Source organism: Leuresthes tenuis, unplaced genomic scaffold, assembly GCF_036924035.1.
Source record: "Leuresthes tenuis unplaced genomic scaffold, fLeuTen1.0.hap1 SCAF_2, whole genome shotgun sequence".
Classification (NCBI taxonomy): Eukaryota; Metazoa; Chordata; class Actinopteri; order Atheriniformes; family Atherinopsidae; genus Leuresthes; species Leuresthes tenuis.
The window spans coordinates 24,169,552-24,190,506 of record NW_027325356.1 but is presented as its reverse complement, the minus strand read 5'-3'; the positions used below and the strand labels follow the sequence as shown (position 1 = coordinate 24,190,506).

General features: G+C 38.7%; 1 protein-coding gene across 1 annotated transcript in view; it reads left to right on the top strand.

Annotated features, from left to right (window-relative positions):
• Window positions 1-20,955, top strand: part of gpc5a (glypican 5a) — a 142,175-nt gene that overhangs the window by 29,087 nt on the left and 92,133 nt on the right. The window lies entirely within an intron of this gene.

Sequence of the window (20,955 nt, the reverse complement as noted above, 5' to 3'; positions counted from 1 at the left end):
CAGATTTCTTAAGAACATGTGGATGGTTTTGCTCATCAAAAATGGATACAGACTATCTGTTGATATTTTCCTCTACAAGGTCTACATTTTTATGACAAAGGAAACATCCATCTTTTAGAACAGAGATGTTTGTTATGGTGCTGGAGAAAGAGGCACGCCAATAGGCTGCAGGCTGTCTATCATCTCTGGCAGCTCCCTCTGGGAAATATTTATGGTCTGTGGGCATCTATCAGCTGTTTCGGCCTCCTCTTTCTTTTCCACACACACACTTACACTTACTGGTAAGGACTTTTTCACCTCAGATCCATTTAGTTTTATTTCAATTCAATCATTACAGAAAAAGTAGAAGATGAGCTCAGAGAAATTAAGAGACATTAAGAAACTCAGAGGGAATTATCAAGCCATGTGCCGGCAGCGTAGCATGCATCCTGGAGATATGCAACCCTGTGCTGCTTTCGATTAGCCTAGAACCATAGATAAGTGGCTGGGAGGCAACATAGGCTGAGACAAAAGCAATAAATAACCTCCTGCCTATGGGTCATAACCCAGCATCCACTGAGAGGGGAGGGAATATAACTCTCTGTTGGATGGTGGCTGATTTACAGAAGCTTACTGAGCCCTCGGAGACCTTAAACGATTGGTTCAGTTGATGTGTGGTTGTGTGTGTGTGAGAAACTGTACATGGAAGTGTGCACTTACGTCTTTTATAACAGCGCTTTGTGTGTGCTGGCACAGATTGTTTTATGGTTTTAAAGAAGCAATGAGAAACAGCAGAGCTTTGTCTTTTTTAATAAAAAAAAGGGCAAGCACAAAAAAACATGACAAGAGCCTCAGATTTAAGGGAGATTTAATGCATGTCCTCATCTGGGTCCCCGGTAAACAAAAAGATAAAGAACAATCAGATAAGATCATAGAGGAAGAACACGGGTGGCTTTCATCTCAGTGTCTGTGAATGTGGAAGATGGGGTTTTGCTTTGGGGCAGAATCGGTAAATGCGCTCTTCCTTCGTCTCCTGGTTTGTCCCTTGCTTTCACACTTGTACCAGGAGCAAATAAGCAATATTGTAATTCGCATCATGGATTAACTTTCCCTGAAATCATTCTAATCTAAGTCTCTGAGGCGATGTGCAGGTTGAAGAGGTGTTACTGTAATCACAGTGCAAATGCAACATTATGCTAAAAAACTCAATAAGTACATAATGGCAATTCATGCAGAGCCAGTCTCAGGCATTTTGTCTGCTTTGCTTTAGGATATAAAATATTTTCAAGCAATTGGTCTGTTTACTGAATGCCCCGGTGAGATTTGTTGTGTTGTTTACAATTAGTTATTCATTGCTCATCATTCATTATTCACAGGTTAAACAGAATTTGACCTATTTTACTCCGTTTTTATACCTTAGAGTTCTTGTACATTACTTGCATCGAGACAATATTGATTTGAGAACTTTGACATTTGTAAAACTTTGGGGTAAATGCAAACAACTCAGTGCATTTACATGACACAAGAAAAGAAATGAATTATTGTGCATTTAACCATATTAGCCTGACCAAAATTGTGCAAAATCAAACTTCTCAAAGCCTTATAATACACTTGAAAGTCAAATTAATCTTGCATGTACACGCTCAACTAAACTCAAACTGGCCTTGGCGTTCTACTCATGCTTTAGTCTGAAAAAGAGGAAGCTGGTTACAAGTTGGTTACAGGTTGTAATAAAATCCTGATTTAATAACTGCAACGTCAAAACTCCATTCATGTAACTTAAAGACAACATCTGTGCTGTGATTTGGCTATAGTTAAAAGTATGATGATGTCCCACAGAGAAAGTCCCACAGCAACAAAATGTCTTGAATGTTTTCTCAGTCAGTCCACATCCTTTCAGCATCAAACACTGAAGCTGTTAAGTGGAGCTGTGTCTGGAGCTCAGCTTAACTGTGCATGTAAACAAACAGATTATCACTTATCACCTTTTAAAGGTCCATTTCGTAGGATTTAGTGACATCTTGTGGCAAAACTGCAAGATGCAACAGACTGAATATGCCCCATATTACCCTCCTTTTCCAATCGTGAAAACAGTATTTATTTGCACATGGTTTCATCTCTGTAAGGCAGAATGTTATTTGTTACACTGGAACTTTATGCTAAAAACAAGTTGTCTATTTAGCCCTCCTGCAGATAATGTGCAGATATATGTGGAACACATTTATCATAAACTGGGGGTTATGTTTTAGCTCCAGTCATCTTTCTCTGTTAACTCTGGCCCCTTTGGAGCCCTACCAACTCCTGAAGGAATAATCTGGCTCTATAGATACTCCACCATGTTTATCAGCTTGTTGCCAAATCCATCTGGTCTGCTGTTCAGTGCTTGGCAGGTGGTGTGTGGTGAAAATGTAAAGCTTTTTGTCCTCAAAACAGCTCTAAGCCATGAAACCAATTAACAGTGAGCTGATAAAAAGTCAGTGAACTGAGAGTAAAATGTGGCAATATGTAATAGCAATAGGTATGTCTGTGGGGTTATCAGCATGAGCGACCTCATTTACACAGAATTAGTGATGTGATCTATTATTGATATAAAAATGCTAATATTGCTTCCATAAATAAGAAAAACAATAATGTGTAAAAACAGATTTTTCATTTTTTCAAAGCTTCTGGAAGTGTGCAGTGGCAGAAATAGGATATTTGTATTAATCTCCAGTAAGAAAGCTACAGGTGGTATAAATATGGAATTTTTTCTTTGATTTATGCAACTGGACAGCATGAGATAAAAGAAATTAATAAATAAAACTGTTGATCGTCCCTCACTTAGGTTGGAGGCGCTGTCAATGGGGCAGAAAGGTTAACGCATTCCCACATACTTCCTCCATTTGTCATGGACACGAAAGTATGGCAGGTTGCCATGAGCTACCCGCCATTAAAATCACACAAACACTGATATGCACACAGAAGTTGTAGTGGTATTTAAGCCTTGGGAAAATAATCAGACTAGTCTAAAGCTGACTTACAATGGCAAATACCACATTTTAAAACTTATTTTGTGAACTTTAACAAGGTAGAAAGTATTTTATTGTAAAACGTCTTCTATTCACATTCTTTCCACCAGTGGGTGTAAACAGGCATGTGTTATAAAATCAGTGATTAAAAAGCCAGAGCCTCAACAAGAACCAAAGTGTGATGGTTTGCCCTCACTGGAGGAGTCTCACTTTAATTCTTCCACACATGCAAACACACACTATGCGTTTGCAGCATGTTTATGTTTTAAAAGTGCTGTTTTTTAATTGAGTACAACATTTTTTTGTATTTTCATGATTAAAAAGGAGCTGACCTAGTATTTTGTTGGAATTTAGCACATAATGATGAATTCTGTGAGATGGATGCCCACAATACGTTTCAAATAGATGCTTGAGGACAGGTGCGCAGATTTGAGCGTGGCCTTTTGTTTAATAGGCCACCCTTTATGCTGTAGGAGCTGTCTGAGTGCTGACCTTCGACCTCTCCTCTGTCTTTGCTGCTCGGGTTAATCTTAAGGAGGTTAATCACATGGTAATCAGAGCCCTGGAGTTGTAGAGCAGGCCTCCTCACAGTGTGCGGTCACTTAGCAGAGGAACCAATTGATTCTGAAGATGGACGAGTGTGCTGCTCCGTTCGTTCCGTTTCTATTTCCATTTGTCCAAATTCTGCCATTTGGCTCATTTTCACATCTTCCCCTCCAGATGAAAAACTCGGGTGATTTGCTCCGACTTAACTGAAATGACAGTATTTAAGGTCTGTTAATAGGAATCCACTGAAGAAGCATCAAGAGCTTAGGTTGGCCTAACCTGTGCATGGCACATACTTTCTCATTTTATAATTGTTCGAGGCTCACTGAAAAATTAAGATGGTATTTCCATCAAAGGGCATGTATTGAATGTTTAAATAAGAAAACCACTGTCCAACTTTCAGTTTGTTACTGTGGACTGTGTGTAAAAGACGGACATAGAATGTGGGTCTGATAAATGTGGCTGGTGCAGACATGCCTTAAACTTGCACTTCATTAAACTCCCACCAGGGGGTGATCCCCGTGGTCGCTTAAAGAGGTTTGATTGCTTCAAAGTCTTTTTTGAAAGTGCCTACTTCTCCCAGTAAACGTTTTGTGGTCTCAAATAGTTTCAAAAAGTTCTTCAAAACAGTGTGATGTTTGTTCTGGGAATGATGCTCCCACTTTGAGTCAATAAAGCAGAAGAAATTAATTCAGGTAGTTGTTTGTTTGTCCCTGTTATGGATTGACAAACTGTCCAGGGTGTACCTTTGGTCTCCCCCAGCGGCAGCTGGGAGAGGCTCCAGCCCCTCATGACCCTGAAATGAATAAAGCGAGTATAGAAAATAGATGGATAGAAATTCATAAGCTTTTAGGAAAAAGACTGCTGTACTTTATTGAGAATCTGACCACACTTACATGAAGCTGGCATGTGTGTCTGTTGGGAAACAACAATCACAAAACATCTAAAAAATGACACGCGTACTTGTATCCGAGACCCCAAGTAAAAAAGTATCAAATGTGCTACGCGACCAAGTTTCTAACACGTTTTCTTTTTATTTCCTATGTTGGAGTTTTGGAACAGTTTATTGATAAAGAGGTCGAGCAGAGTTAGACCTCTCTGATGTAATTTCTGCATTTGCCTCCTTCATCCAGTAAGTTCATGTTGTAGAAAAGGAAAGGGTTGCTACATATTGCAGCTCTGTGGAATATTTCAACAAAAGTTGAAAAAGTTCCTTCATGTTAAAATTGTACTACATGTCTATGCAGAACACATCCAGGGTGTACCCCGCCTCTTACCTAATGGCAGCCCCCCGGGACCCTGAATTGGATTAAGCGGGTATAGAAAATGGATGGATGAGTGAATGGATGTCCATGCAGAGAACTCTCCAGATGTACAGCCTCAAATAAACATAACATCACAGCTGGTGATGTTTGTTTTAGTGCACACATGATGCCCACTCTTCATCCATTAATAAACCTGCTGGTGAAGCTGTGGTGTCACATTCAATTAAATAACTGTGGTCATTACAGTGATAAATCCAAATGCTTGGGTCATAGGCCTTCTTATTTGTTGTTTTAACTCTGTTTAACCAGTAGGTGGAGCTCTGCACTTTGGTTATACACACACACACTCACACACAGAGTCAAAACATGCCAGATTGCTGATTACTCTGCTGCTCCTCTGCATCACTTTTGATGATGTATGCCGTGCAGTGGAGGTTCTTATCCATGTTGTTCCTGACAGTGACGTACAGAAAACAACATTTAAATGATAAACAGACACACTGCAGAACATCAAATCTTACAGCCCTTTCCCCTGTTCCTTTGTGGTGATGAACTGACCCAATTTTGAACAGAAGAAATAACCCTTTAAACATGCGCTGTCAGATATATTATGCATTACTGTCGTCTTAGTCAGTCACACACAAGAAAGTAAGAGAACCCATGAAAAATCCTATCGAATTAAAAGAAATAATGACATTAACCGTTATAGAAACTCTACTGCAGTTAATGAAGGTGTTTTACAAACAATAGAATACAAAATACAAAGCGTTACTTCACAGATTTACCCATCCTGAAAGTAGACTAAACACAGAAGGACAAAGATGGGTGGGCTAATTGAACAGTTCTGATTGAGGGAGAAAGGAGAAAGATGAGAAGCTGAGGAAGAGGAGAGCGGACGTTCTTGAAAAGCTCAGTATTGCGACAGCTGGCTACTGCAGATAACCACAAAACCACTGGAGCACTTGAGGTCTGGATGCTGCATGGCTAGAGTTCCACTCCAACATGACCTTATATCCTGCCTGGGTTTAGACGCAGGGGTTTGGTCAGAGTGCCACATCCTGACGATTATCCCAAGTGACAGAATCAAGAACTCTGTCTGGCTGACTAAATTGAGTTCATAAGTCCCTCTTGTATCAGCGTATGGATGTGTGAGTGTGTGCACGCGTGTGTGCATCTATCTACTTTAGACCCCCCGTTCTCAAATTTTGCATGATTGCTCTGAACAGATAAATTTTCAATCTCGCTCACTGCAAAAGAGAGATTTCATTTATTTGTGCACAGATATTATCCCTGATGTTGCTACAGTAACAGCCAGTGAGACCGCTCTGCGGAAGAGGCAGTGAATTCAGAGCTAGCTGGTGGCAGGTGGTGCATTTATATGTGTGTGTGTGTGCGTCTGTCTACTCCCATTCATTTTTCAGTGAGTCCACTCCCTTTTGCTTCTTGAGCACTGATTTCCCCCCTCTCTCCCACCTCGAGTTGGACGTCTGCCTCCAGCATCTGGAGCAGATTGTGACACTGCCAGGTAGCAGGACATTAACAGCCAAGGCCTTATTGTCCACTGATGAGCTGTCAGAGCACACACCCTCACCCACGAGCGTGATGCCAGCCTGAGCACACGTGCTCGGTCTCCTCCGAGCACTCCTCCTCTTTAGCTCGGACATAAATCAGAGGCCACTGAAAAATGGGGAGCAAAGAGTTGGAAAAAAAAATGTGAAGGCAAGGCTCATAAAGGGAGATTAGGTATCACGCCTCCGGTAAGTGAACCCTCCGTATGAGACAGATCTATTTGTTTCACCAGAAAAGAGTAAAAAAGAAGTGGACAAAAAAGTACAGGCTTGGGATTTCTTTGCAAAGACAAAAAAGCTGTTTCTCACATTTCTTTGCAAGAATAATGTCAGCACTAAAACCCAGTAAACAGTAGACAAATAGAGCAGTTTAAGCAATGGACCTCTACAGTCCAGAGCCTGATATTTCTTTTCTTGTTTCTTTTTTTTGTTTGTGTGTGTGCAGAGAGTGGCCTTGCTACACAGTTTTCTCTGTTACTGAGGCAGTCATAATGATTGGCTGAATGCAGAATAATATCCAAATGTTGCATTCAGCTCTTACCCACAGTAGCTATTATCATGTCTACAGGAATCAGACCTATATGCTATCTTATCAATAGTGCTTTAATTTTGACATTGACTTTATGACTACATGTCGCTCGTGTCCATGTTGAGTTTTGCTCCAGAAGAGACTTAATTTCTCTCTTGCAGGATTGTGGTTGGAAACAAAGACTCTCATATCTGTGTATCATTGTCTTGGTTTATCTCACGGCTGCAGGCTTCTGACAGCGAGTGTGGTACCTTGTGTTCATTTGATTTTTTTTCTTCCCCCCCCCCCCCCATCTCATTTGTTAACTAAACATGTTTCCCATTTACTGCCACAAAGTGAAAAATGTAGTAGTCATTAAGTATTAATTACCTGTGCAATTTTTTTCTGTGCCTCTTTCTGCACTTTTAGCCTGGAGAATTTTCTGAATGCGTAGGTAGCTCTCATTTGGAATATTGACAGTTTGAGCAGGCTGCTTTTCTCCTCTTTAATATTTAATTTTATTCCTTTACAAAAAAAGTTGCAGCCACTAAATCTTTTCTTTATCTTTTTATTCTTTCTTCCAACAGTGTATTTGGCAGTATGATTTCCTTATCAAGAAAAAAAACAGCAAGGCAGTCATTGGAGGCAGTTCAATGACTGGAGGTAGTTATTGGAGGCAGTCCTGTCTGCCTTTATCAGGGAGTACCCACAGAAGACTCAGCACCTCTTTATAAGTGAAACCTCCCTTTTAGCTCCTGACCTAAGCTGAAAACTGGGTGTGACTATGCTTTCATTAATCTCACCTCCAACAGTAAAAGGTCTGAGACTGGTGGCTCGCTGAAAATTAATCTAAATAGCTCTTTCATTTCTCTGAGGTAGACACAAATGTTTCCAACAACATTGTGGCACACTGCGGGATGCCCTGAGACCACACTTTGCTCTCTTATCATTGTCCCTGTAATGTTGTCCTGCAGTTTCTATGGAAACCAAGCCAGCCTTATTAGAAAAAAAAAAGTAAAAGAAAAAAAAAAGTTTCACCTTCTCAGAGTCTGCCCTTTACCTGACAGCCAAGATAAACGAGCCAAGTCCTGGGAGGAAGGCAACACAAACATGCATCTCTGCTCAGTGGCCCGTGCTCATTGGCTCTCTGCAGGAAGCCCTTATTTACCTTAATGTTGGGAGGAGGTGAGATTGGGAGAGGCTTGAGGTGGAGTAGCCGGTGGAGGGTGTGTGGGTGCGTGGGAGGACAAAGGTAGCGTGATTACTCACAATGTATCTCATAAACAACCTTGAACCTGCAATAAAAAGAAGCAAAAGACGCAAACAACTCTTTCCAGCCCCCATAATGTACACGGGCTAGATGATGTCATATGTCACCTTCAGCTAATGAAGGTGATGATGACATGCATGAGTGCCGCATACGTTCGCCATCTGCTCGGTTCCACCACGCTGGAGTTGCTCCACACAATGCTGCAGAGAGGAGTAAAGGCACGTCTGTGGCACGGTGCGAGTGTCCCATGACGCGTGTGAAAGACCGCCGCCTGCATCCAGATGACTCGCTGTGAGTTTAATCATACCTTCACACCCCAAAGCCACTCAAGTGACAAGTCTCTGAGGTTTTTTTTTTTTTTATATCACCTGTACAATCAAGACAGGTTGACCGATAGGATTTTGTCTAAAAAAAATAAAAAAATCAGTTTGTGACTTTTAAGCAGTCATCAACATTAACTACTTGACATGTGCTGATGTTGATTTAAAAAGAGGCGCATCGACAATCCTCGCTGGTCGTATTTGCACATTGTCTTTTTCAATAGTTTCTTTTTTGTTTCTTTTTTAATTGTAGAAGCAGACTTTGGATTTTGGAATCCTTGTTATGAGAGAGAGGGAAACACTTATGGTCCCCCACAAACTAATCTTCAGATTCTGGTCAAATACATAAGATGCTTTTAAGTATTTATGTGTTTAGATTCATCCACACAGGGGAATAAGTTGTTGCAGTAACAGCAGTCCAAACACTTCAATTATTTATATGGTAAGATGTTGATGAAATATGAGTCTGTTTCAAGGAAGAAAAACAGTTTTCAAATAAAGGGTACCTCAGTATGCAGTAAGGCTGCATTTGAAAATGATTTTCTTTCTTCTTTTTTTTTAAACAGTACTGGTGTAAAGTCTTAGAAATGTACAAGTAAAACAGACCCCAGAGTCCAAAATCAAAACACATTTAAGGTACGATGATATGAAACCCTGAAAGGAGCAAATCTTCAGAGAGCAGTTGTTAATTTTACTGCTTAACGAGTCATTGCAGATGGAAACAGGGAAATATTGTGTCTGCAGTATTTACCGTTATTAGACATGCTTGATTCAAACAACAAAACAGCTAATCAGCCAGGTTTGGTTTTGTATTTCCTCTTTAAGACTTATGTAAATTATATAACCTCTATATATTTTGTCATAATACATGATGTTAGTAATAAATAGTTAAGTCAGTTTATGATATTTAAAAGGTTTGCCTTTGCTTGTTGAAATATTCTCCAACTATATACAAAAGCATCCCAGCTCTTTATGGAAGACAGTTGTGATAACTAGTTGTTTTGGACTCTTTATTATTAGGTTGTTTGTCTTTAGCTAAGTTGCCCTATTCGCCCTGTGATGGACTGGCGACCTGTCCAGGGTGTACCCTGCCTCTATGACAGCCCGATGACAGCTGGGATAGGCTTCCGGATAGCCCCCCCCCCCGCCTTATTCTTCAGCTCAGTCCTTTTTTTTTTTTGGAGTGAGTATTGTTTTTCAGATTGATTACATGGGGAAGAGAAGGCCTCTTTGTTGTGCCTGCAGGTTATGAAAGTTTTGATTGACAGGTGCTTGACTCCAGCTGTTGAGCAGAGTGTAAAAAAGGCGAATGTTCGTGACTGTAGATGATCTTTAGATAACATCAGATGGTCTTTGAGAGTAGCTGAAATCAGTGTCTGTGGGGCCACTCTGCTGCTCTTGTCATGTCTTGACATGTTCTCGGTCTCTCCTTTTCTTCTGTCTCATTCTTTCTTTTTTTTTCTGTGTCTGCTGAGTGGAGTTTCTACGAGTTGGCAGCCTGTATCCGATCCTGAGGTAATTTACTGGCAGCGATAAGGAAGTGTTGCACAGTCTTTCAATATAGTTATTTCTGACAGGGCAATCTGAATTCCATAGAGACTAAATTGGAGGAAAATCTTTGTTGCAGATAGAAGTTTAAACATGCGTGGTTATTGTTGTTGTAGAAATTCTTTGACTGTGACTACTGCTTTAATTTTTTTAGGGATGTGCGTATTAATGTAGTTTTTGGAAGTGGAAATAACAGAGCGATAGCTGCTGCAGGAAAAGGGTAGAACAGTATATTTTCTGGTTTGTTAATGAGTTGCCAAAGGTTGTTAAAACAATTGAGTGCTTCTTTGCACAATCCTGGTTTTCTTTTTAACTCTAACTTATATATTTGTTGGTGGCTTTAAAGCACATTTCTGGAGAAAGACAAAAATACTTATTTGTCTTTGTCCAAGCAAGTCGACTCCAGTTAACATGTGCATTTCCAATATAGCCGTGTGCATTTTTTGAGTGGGAGAACATTGTATCAAGCCCAATTTTGCCCCACTGAGCTCTTTTTTTCTTCCCTTTCTCTCAGGCAGACAGGCCAGGCAGACCAGGGTCATTGCCTCAGGGGTGTCTTAGAGAAATGCTCCTCTGCTGAGGGCGAGTAGAAATATGAAAGAGACCCTAAATCAAGACACAGAGCCCCATGAATCATGTCAGCCACAGAGCTGAAGAAGAGGGATGGGACCATCTGTAGCAGCATATGAATGGCTAACCGACTCACAGTGCTGTTGACACAAGCTGAAGAAGTGTGAAGAGGTTGTGAAGATTAGCGCTGGCTCTCGCTGCATAGCCTGGAAACCTGCTTCAGTCAGAAATGAGCAAACCCAAAAGCTGCATGCTCCATTCGTCACTCTTGACATTTTTACAGAATCGCATGGGGGGAACATTTTTGCGCGTGTTATAAAACATTACAACACATCCATAACACCTGAACTCAAGCCATGTGAATTGTTTGCTGCTTTCCTCTTGAGGATTTTATTTCCTCTGCTGAAGGCTTTTTCATTTTGTTGAATGAGATGCAGAAAATTTTCTGCAGAATGATGTAGAAAGCCCTCTGACACGACAGCTGTAGAACTTCTGAATGTTTCAGAAAGTTTCGTGAGATATGGGTAGTTTTTTAAGTTAACCCAGCTGATTACTGAACCAAAGGAGACTTCTAACTTTGTCATATTTGATAGTGACCATAATATAATGTATTTCTGGTTTTTTATTGGTGGTGATTAAAAGAATCCCCCCAAAAATAATTTGATTAGATTACTTTTCAGAAAGGTTAAATGAATTAAAAGACAAAATAATCAGCAATCAAAAGTGAAATTGTGACCTATTTGCACTCGCTTGTATTGGCTCTGGCTGCATTTGTCATGAAGGCACTGCTAACTGCAATTTTCTGACCATGGCACTACTTTGACAAAAAATTCTGCAGCATTTGTTTAACATTATTTCTGTAATGACAAAATTCAGATATGCAGTTAAATGTTTTCAGTAACACCAGCATCACTGACTTCTTGTTTGGAGACTGATATTTACTCTCGGTCGAGGCAAAAGTGTCATATTTACTGTAAGACTGATTGTATTTTCAGGGTTCCTGTTAATAGAGCCAACAAATGTTTACAACAAAAAGGAATAATGACTAAAAGGTTCAATTAAACATTTCAGGTTTCTGATTTTCCATCTAAGTCTATGAAATATTTTATCTGTAAATAATCCTATTTAATGCAGATTTTCTGTCTCACTCAGTTTGAATGAATTAAACCACATTAGATTTAACTACGTCAATTCAAACTTATACATAAAATATACATTTGTTCTGCTATTATATAACAAAGTAATGCATTTTAGTGTGGCTATTCTATGAAGCAATAAATCAAAATGCGACGTATAGATGAGTATTTTCATTGTCCGGTTACGATCTGTTACAGACATGACCAGACCAATAGTAACATCTCTCTGCCCCAGGAACTTTAAATTATACAGTATTATTTGTGGTATGGAACTCCACTAAACTTCATGTATCTATTCCCTTTGGATTTATGTCTGAAAAATCGAACAACATCAACCGTAAAGACTGTAAACCTTCAAATGTCACTTTACAACTTGTAAGAACATGAATTATGTTTGAATTCTCACAATAAAGGACTCGAGAGGTTCCAGTATATTATGTTAGTCAAGGAAGAAGTGGTCAAAAGTCAAAGCATTGGATAAAAGATGACATGTAATAGAAATAATTAAGTCTTTTAAGTTCTCTCTTTTTTTTTTTTGAGCGCTGTGCAGCCGTTGTTTAATTTTTCAGTTCAGGTTTTATGGTTTCTGTAGTCGGCTCCATTTGCATCTCCGCTCTCATTTTTTAAGTTTTCACTTACTACTGACTGTTTTATGTATTTTTAGATAAGCTGCTGGTGACTTCCTGAGAGACTTTAATGTCCTTATTGAACATGTTTTGTGCTTTTGTGGCATTATGTTTTTCATGTTTCTTCTCTTACCTTCATGATTGGTATTTCCTATCTTATTTAGCATTGACCAGAGGTTGCCAAACAAGTTTCTTCTCTTGAAATTGAATGTCATCTAATCTAATATAAGAGAGGTGAGTGAGGTGGGTTCTCTACTTTACTTTAACCGACTACTTAAACTAATGGTAAAAATTAAATGTATGCTCAGGGTGTGGCTTGTGTAAAATGAGAATGAATTGCCTAGTAATTAAAAGCCTAGTAAAGGCCTTGTTTTGGTATGTAAACCGCCCTCAGTATGCAGTAATGCCCAAAGAACCTTGCTGAATAGAGCCATGAATTAGTCTTTGAGAAAGGTCTGGAGTGTAATTGCTGTGCCCGGCAGTGTTCCAGCATGGTAACATGATGGATAATCACAAAATTTACATCAAATCATTTGACCCACCAAACAAACCGTCCATGCAGAGGGCATGAAGTGCAGGTCTTTAGTTCATAAACAGGAAGTCTTGTTAAGTGTATCTTGTGTTTCAACTGAAAAGTTGTGGTGAGGGATAAATTATGGTCCTCAGGGAGTTCGCAGTAGCCTATTAATTCAAGGCAGCTTATCACAGTCAACAAAGACACATATCATTGCTTATGCTAATAGGGATCAGCTCAATTTGTGTTTTCCAATTAGATAAATGTACAACTTTAATCTTACCTACTAGATGACTAAAATTATGTGAACACTTCATCCAGAACTACTCGAACTGCTTAAATGTTTAGTTGAATCAACTACAAAGGCCCATTCACGAGCATTTGTCTGCAATTACACTTGTTTTGTGTTCATGCTCATCACTTCTCATTCCTTTTAAACTCAACAAACTAAGCTGTTTCTCTAAACAATGAAAGCACTTTAGCTGTGAGCACCGTGAGCTGTTTTCTTGAGCATTTTCTTAATTAAGAAAGCAAGCTAAGCTCTGAGTCCTACCTGAGGTGGAAACGTAATGACCGATTTAGCATCGAACATAGCGTGGCTATGAGATAGTTGTAATTGTGACGGACCCAAGGGCTACTTTTAAGACCTTAACTAGATGGAAGATGTAGTAGAAGCTTTATTATTCATCTGTGATTGGACACACAGAGTCAAGTGTCAGGAGAACCTGCATAGAAAAAACACTGATAAACCCCATATAGGATGAATAGTATATTTTTCAGTCAGCTGTAACCAACAGAGATTTCTTGTGTGACATGAAAGCAAAAGGCAACCATGTGTTATCTCATTTCATTCTCAGCTCTGTACTGTTTCTTGATAGCCAGGTAAACACCAGATCTATCAGTTTCAGTTTGTTAGTTACATGCAACCTCACCTAATGCAGTGTGAAACAATAAATCCTTTTTAATTAAGGTTATAAATCAGGGCTGTTGTGGTAAAGAAAAGACTCGGTAAGCTATGCCTCACACCACACATTTTAGCCAAAGGGAGCATGATTGATGGAAATGGACCTTCCTGCCTGAATCTGAAAAGCAATCTCTATTACATTTCTTTGTTTGGGTAGTAGCAGTAAACTCGACTGATGTGTAAACGATGTCTTCGGTCTTCACTCAACTGAAGAATTTGACATATAGTTAATGTTAAAATGTTTGGAAACTGGATTTTTTTTTTTTAAATGTTTAGACAAACGAACAATTGATGCATTTAGATGTAGGTGATAATACTGAAATAAACTGACACCTTTCCTATTGAAACCTCTGACATGTAATCATCTGTTCTGATTCATCATGGATTCTCATTAGAGATGAGAGATAGGCGAGTGTCCACATGGGATCACGCAATGCTTGAAAATTAAGACCATGTAAAGTAATTTGGGACATCAAAATGTAACCTTGTATCTTAACTTTGACCCTAACCATGTCTCTCTAACTGCCAACTTTAATTATGGGTGGCTGAAAGAACCATTGGATTTGTGTCAATCTTGTGGGCTCCTGCATGTAACTCAGTGGACAAATTCCATCCTCCAACCCTCCTCCTTCTTACGATCAAGGAAATCAAGAAAGTTAAATGTGTGTTATTATTCAGTGACATAGTTACACAGTAACACGGAGGCTGTCCGTCTTTAGAGAGGAAATGAGTAAAGGAAAACAAAATTCTTTCCCTTTTTTTTAGTCTTAATTATAAATCTGCAATCTTTTGCACTGTTAACCGATGTTGCTATGAGGCCTACACAAGAAGTTGGTGGGTGCTTTTGTGCCTGGCAAGGTAAAAAGATTTCCAGTTGATTTGAAATACATTGTTACACTGTTGTGTTGCAGACTTTAAATGCCTGTTTGCTGCTTGTGACAGAAAAAGGCCTTTGTTGTCTACAGAGAACATTAGGGCAAAGCTACAGTTTACCAGGGAACAGCCTAGATTTGAATCCCATTGAAAAGTGTTGAGGGGACATGAAATGGGCCGTACTGGCAAGAAAACTCCCAAACGCCTTAGTGCTGAAAAGACTTTACATGGAAAAGAGTTGGAAATTTCACCAAACTGATGTCAGTTATGCAACACAAGACAGATTTTTGCTGAGGAAGCAGTAAAAAGTACCAAGTAAATCAAGTGCCAAACCGAAGCATTATTTTGAGACATTTGCACTTTAGTTTTTACTATTTTCTGCGCCTTCATTCCTCAACTACAACTCAGAGGCTAAAAATGACATTGATAGTTAATTGAGGAATTTTACAAATTTTGTCCCACATTTGTTTTGTCAAAAGTTATTTAGTAGTTTCAGTCTAACTGTATGAAATAATGTCAGCAAAGAAATGATCGTATGATGTTTTAGAACAACAAAACCTTATTGGGAGAAATGAACAAGCCGCCAAGTCATACACTTAATAAAACTCTGTATGATGTTGTTAAATCAACATTGAAGTGATGAACATAATAATGGGTCAGGGATTGTCATCCATTAAGATGATTGAAATTATTCCCTAAGTATGCCATTCTACACCATGAGTGCCTTTGCTTTTAGTATTCAAAGTGCATTTCGATATGAATATGTTTGGGAGCATTTCTACTTTTTATTACTACTTTCATGTAAGACCAAGATCTGATTAACTTTTCTGACCGTGGAAAGTAGGGAACCTCGCATTCTGTGTTCAGGGGTTAATGCTGTTTTCCACAACAGAAAGTTACATCTGCTGGTATTGTTTTGTTGAAGAATAGATTGAACAATCCACATGTCCTTTATAGTTGTGTGTGTATATTTGTGCTGTGTTGTTCAAGTATATCATCCATATCTGTAATCAATGCTTTTCAGAGGATCGAATATTTATGATATTGTGTCCTGGCTGCAAGGCATTTTGCGTGATGTGTGACCTGGTGGACAGTGCAAAGTTAACAAAACCAATAAGAGTCCACAGCAGCCTCATTATTAGGGATGGGAACTGATGAGATTTTATTGACATCATAAATGTTACTTATCGATCTGGTTACTCATCTATTCCCTTATTGATTCTTGACCCAATTCTCTATGAGAAAACGGTGCACTATGCAAATTTTTATCAGCATCAACATAACTACTCACCATCTGAAAACCAAAACAGCAAACTTTGGTTTTAGTCTCTTTGTCAACTCCCTACAGATAAAGTGAATAACACTCTAAACTGATTAAAATAAGTAATCAACATGCAACTTTGCAATTGTAAAACATTTTAGCACCCCATCAACATTTCATTTTTTATAACACTGCAGAACACCTAATCTTTTGGAAATGTGGATTTTCTGCTGTTGAAAAAAGGGTACAATCCTTTCACAACATATTCACCCTCTCCTCAATCATCACTTTCACTGCCTGTGCAGCTAGTGTGAACCTGAGCTGTCAGTTGCCTGTGAGCTTATGTTAGATGTAGCAAAAGACTGTCGATAAATTGAGAAAATATTGCTTTTGATTTCTTTGTCAAAGAAAACTGCTGAGCTTGGTGCTGATGTTATTGAAACACAGGATCTTAACAGTCAATTACAGATGATCTTTTCCATTATTAAACAGTAGCAGTAGCACTTGAGCTATGCATACATAGAGCGTCAAAGATAGCACACCTGGAGGTGAATCTCATGTTGAGTGGTAAGAATTTTTAAAGTCTTTTATTACTGGTAAAATGATCATTTTGCAGACTTTAGAACTAGCGCTGCTATTGCTTTTCTTTGTAAACGGTGGCTAATTTTGAACTCCGTCTTCCTCTCTGCAGTGACTCATTTTTTTTTAAGCAAGTCCATGAGAGCATTTAGACCAATATTAACTGGAGCGTAATGGCCTGGAGCTTACCTCTAAGGTTCAGGGTAAATTAGACAAATGAATGCAGCTGAAATGTGTCGCACTGCCATGCTGAGTTTAGAGTAAAACCCGAAAATTTGCTTTAGCTGCATTAACACAACATCAGTCCATGTTACACACTTTTACGGAAGTTTGAGTGTCTTTATTTGTGTTTTAGAGCATGTCTGCTAAGAAGAAATTAGAGAGCAGTTTTTTCTTGCTCTCAATCTAAACTTTGTTATCACAACTACTGCTGCGGAGTGTTAAATCAAAATCTGTCCATATTACACACTTACTGCTATGAAATAGTCAGATATCAGTGTTTTTTTGCTCTGATTTAACTACCTTTTAGATGTTAAAGTTGCACACTAGTGCCGTTTTTGGGGTTGAATTTTTTTTTCTCAGAACTTATTTTGGCCCCTGCTTCCTACAATGAAAACAAGGGGGATTCCTGAAAAGGTTCCTGTGGTGGATATGCAGCTGCAGACGCATGTGTATGACACTGTTGATTTGCAGTCAGTATGCATTGCCAGCACCTGCTGACATTGGTACGCACAGGGATGTACATTTCCAAAGCTTTGGTCAAAATTGGATGTGGAACTCAAGTGAAACTGGTTCTAATATTTGGCCCCCGACTTGTTAGTGGGAAAAGCAGCAGAGTATTAAAACTAGAAACCTTTTCCAATAGCAAGTTTAGATTTAGTGCATTCTGATCTTTTCTTCTCTTTTTACAGTAAGGATTATGTCTTGGACAATATTCAAAGCATCTTGATGCAGCTCGGACACCTTTTATGTGATTATTTTTTGTAGATGTGTCATTATTGCCAGATGCCACACAACTTAAGCATCCTCTTAAAATGTGAAAAGAACTGTCTTGGTGTTGGCATGGAGATTTATTGTTGCTATTTTTGCTAGAGGAGAACAGAATGAGCAGTCAGAGAATTTACAAATTAAATTGTGATGTGATGCCAGGTCTTAATGCACTAACAGATGTTAAGTGGAGTGATGTACAACACAGTATGTCCATTAATATTCATTGAGAGCTACAAGAATGCAGCATTAGAATTTAAGAGGTAGCTTATCAGCCATTACATACATTTACCTGTTTATGACATCAAGCATTTCTTTGCACTTGCACTTTCCATCTTGTCTGCTGCAGCTGCACGTCTTTGCCTTCCAAGGATGACTGTCATTCTTTTAAATTTGTTGACATACACGCTATTTAATCTGAAGAAGTCCTGAACACAACTCAAATAATTCTGAATGGCATTTTGCAGCCGTCTTTCTCCTTGGAGCTCCCTAAGGCTGTTTAAGGCTTAGGAGCTGTTTTACCATCAGCAGCACTTTTTCCTTCAGCCCTTTCAGCCACTGTTACATCCAGTGGAAAAAAGGAATGGGGCTGAGAGCAAATATCCACTTATAGCTTCACCGGGTTGATTAAATTGTTGGTATTTTGGTCCCTTTTGCCAGAGTGTTGTTTTACTGCTGCAGATGTGCAGTGTTTTCTCAGTGGTGTAGTGACACTATGGAATCCCACTGTCTGGAACCAGAGAGACAGCAGATGTAGCTACTTGTTCCTGCCAGCTGTGGGTAAAACAATCAGATATGAGGACAGAAGCCCAGAAACGCAGTTTAATCTGGTGTTTTAAATTGGGCCGAACTTTGAATTGTGCATCACAAACACGCTGAGCGATGAGTTAAAGTACTTAAATTTTCCGCGGAATTGGTTGGTAATTTCACATTTGTTATATTGCTATAAATTACGGCTACATTAAGAAAAGCTGAAGCTTCGAATGCAATTTTTATGAGCTTTGAAAGTAATTTCTGATTCATCATGGATTTCAGATATTGTCCCCTTTCTCTTCATGTAGTCATAGTAATGAATCCCTTCATGACAGGAAGAAATATTTGTGACCAAATGCATTGCATGATGGTATGATTAAATTTAAAAAAACATTAAGGCTAATTCTTTTAGGCGTTTTTTGTCTTTTTCTACTTTCATCTATCAGCCACTTTGATTGTTCAAAAGCAGGTGAAAATGTACAGATTAAAGAGACTGTAGTTATGCTATTTAGATTCAATAATAAAAACAGCTTGAGTAACCTGATGTTGATGCTACCACACAAATAACAGATCAACACGATGCTAATAATGTTAATAATGCATGATGGACGCCCCTGTTTCTTTGAATTTTTTTTTGTGTGACATTAATTTTAATTAACTAATTTGTTAGTGCTGATCATTTTACTTGCTATACTGAAGTCTGGGATCGCCAAAGGTTACAGGTATCATAAAGTTAACTTTGAATCATCGTTTAAAAGATAAACAGCTGAAATCAGCTGTTAATGATATTCATTCAAACTTGCATGTCGGCTTTCCTCACTAATTAGTTAATTTACTAAGAATGTCTTTTGTCATTTCACTTTGTTGTTATGATGTGTTGCTATTTTGTTTGTTTCTGTTTTGTTGAAAATATGGTCATGAAGTCATGAACAAAGTCTGTGATTGGTAACACTCGACACTTAGCACCAGGGACAGCTAGAGGACTGCTAACAACAACATCTTTTTAAATACGGACAAATAGATAAATTTATCATATTTGTTTTCCTTTGCCTAATCACCTACATGTGATATTCCACTTGTGCAACAGAGAGTTTTGTTGCCATTGGCAATGAGGCAGCAATTATTGTTGAGGCCTGATTATACTTTTTTTAGCTTTTTTTTTTTTTTGCTAACAGGTTTCCTAATCGGTTTAAAGATTACGTGACTAGCTGGTTTAGAGTTTGATGTAAGGGAATGTAGACAGAGCAATCATTGCCCCTTGTCAGTCTCTGGGTGTGTTTTTTTTGTTTTTAGTTACAGTGAGCAGAGGTTTGCCAAGCGTGATGGCTTAGTGAGATGTATGTTACTTAAGGGGAGAAGACCTCTGAGGTTTTCTTCAACTGCTGCTGTTTAATACTTAACAACAAGAAATCTACCATCACTGGCAGCTTGAAGAAGAAAACTCAAGCAGTAATCAAATTGACCAATCACCCGCTGCCTTTGTAGCCTCAGTAGCTCTGATGCATACCTAAAAAGTCCCAGTTCATCATTTGAAACACTCCGTTTAATAATGGTTAGTATTTTCAGTTCATCGGATTATTTACAGTTTATTTGATCAATTTAATATCCTGTACTTTTTACTCTGCTTCCTTTTAAACAGTTAGTAATTGCTTTGCACATTAAGATTGTTGATAGAAACTGTTGTTGATAGAGTGATTAGCATATCAGGTATGGTGTATTGTCGTAAAATCTTCAGAACAGGCATCAGGTAACATACTGAAAATACTTGTAGGAGGTTAATTAGTGCCATAACAATATTATAATTTTACCTGTAAGGAATAGCAATATGCTCTGAACACTTACACTAACCCCAACCGTGTCAGCGTTCATGTAATTCCATGGAAATGACATGCAAAACGTGCGCGAAGTGTTGTGTTATATACGCACAAAACCATCATAGTATGTTAATAATGTTAAAAAGCAATTATCAGAGCTTACATATCAAGTCATAATAAAAACTCATCTTGTCCTAACCAGGTCTTGAAATTTGGTAAAGTCAACCTCAGATGAACAACAATAACACATAATATATTTTGATGTGTCATCATGTATTTGACTCAAACTAAGCCAAAATGCAGAAGCAATGTGTAAAGTCAACTCTTACTACTTCCATTGTAATTATAGAGGCAGGTATCAGCCAGGTGCTGCTTATCAAAAGCACTTGATTAAATGATCATCGGAAAGTATGAGGTCCTCTATGAAAGCAGAAGTTTTGGTTAAAGGAGAAAGCCGCACAGCTTTGGTTGCAAAGATGAATCTGGACATACCACAAAACTTCTGTAACAATGTCCTTTGGACAGATATGATCAAAGTGGAGATGTTTGGTCAAAACGTACAACACCATGCTTGGCTAACACCAATCACAGCACTTAAGCACTAACACCTCATACCAGCTGTCAACCACAGTGGTGGATTTGGGCTTGTTTTGCAGCCACAGGACCTGGACACCTTGCAGTCATTGAGTGGACCACAAACTCCTTTACATACCAAAGTATTCTCATGTCAAATGTAAGGTCTTCTGTCTGACAGACAGTTGGAGCAATGATCCCAAATACAGCAGCAAACCTCAACAAAACAGTTGAAAAAGAAAAGAATGAAGACGTTACAATGACCCAGTCGAAGGCTGACCTCCACCTGATTG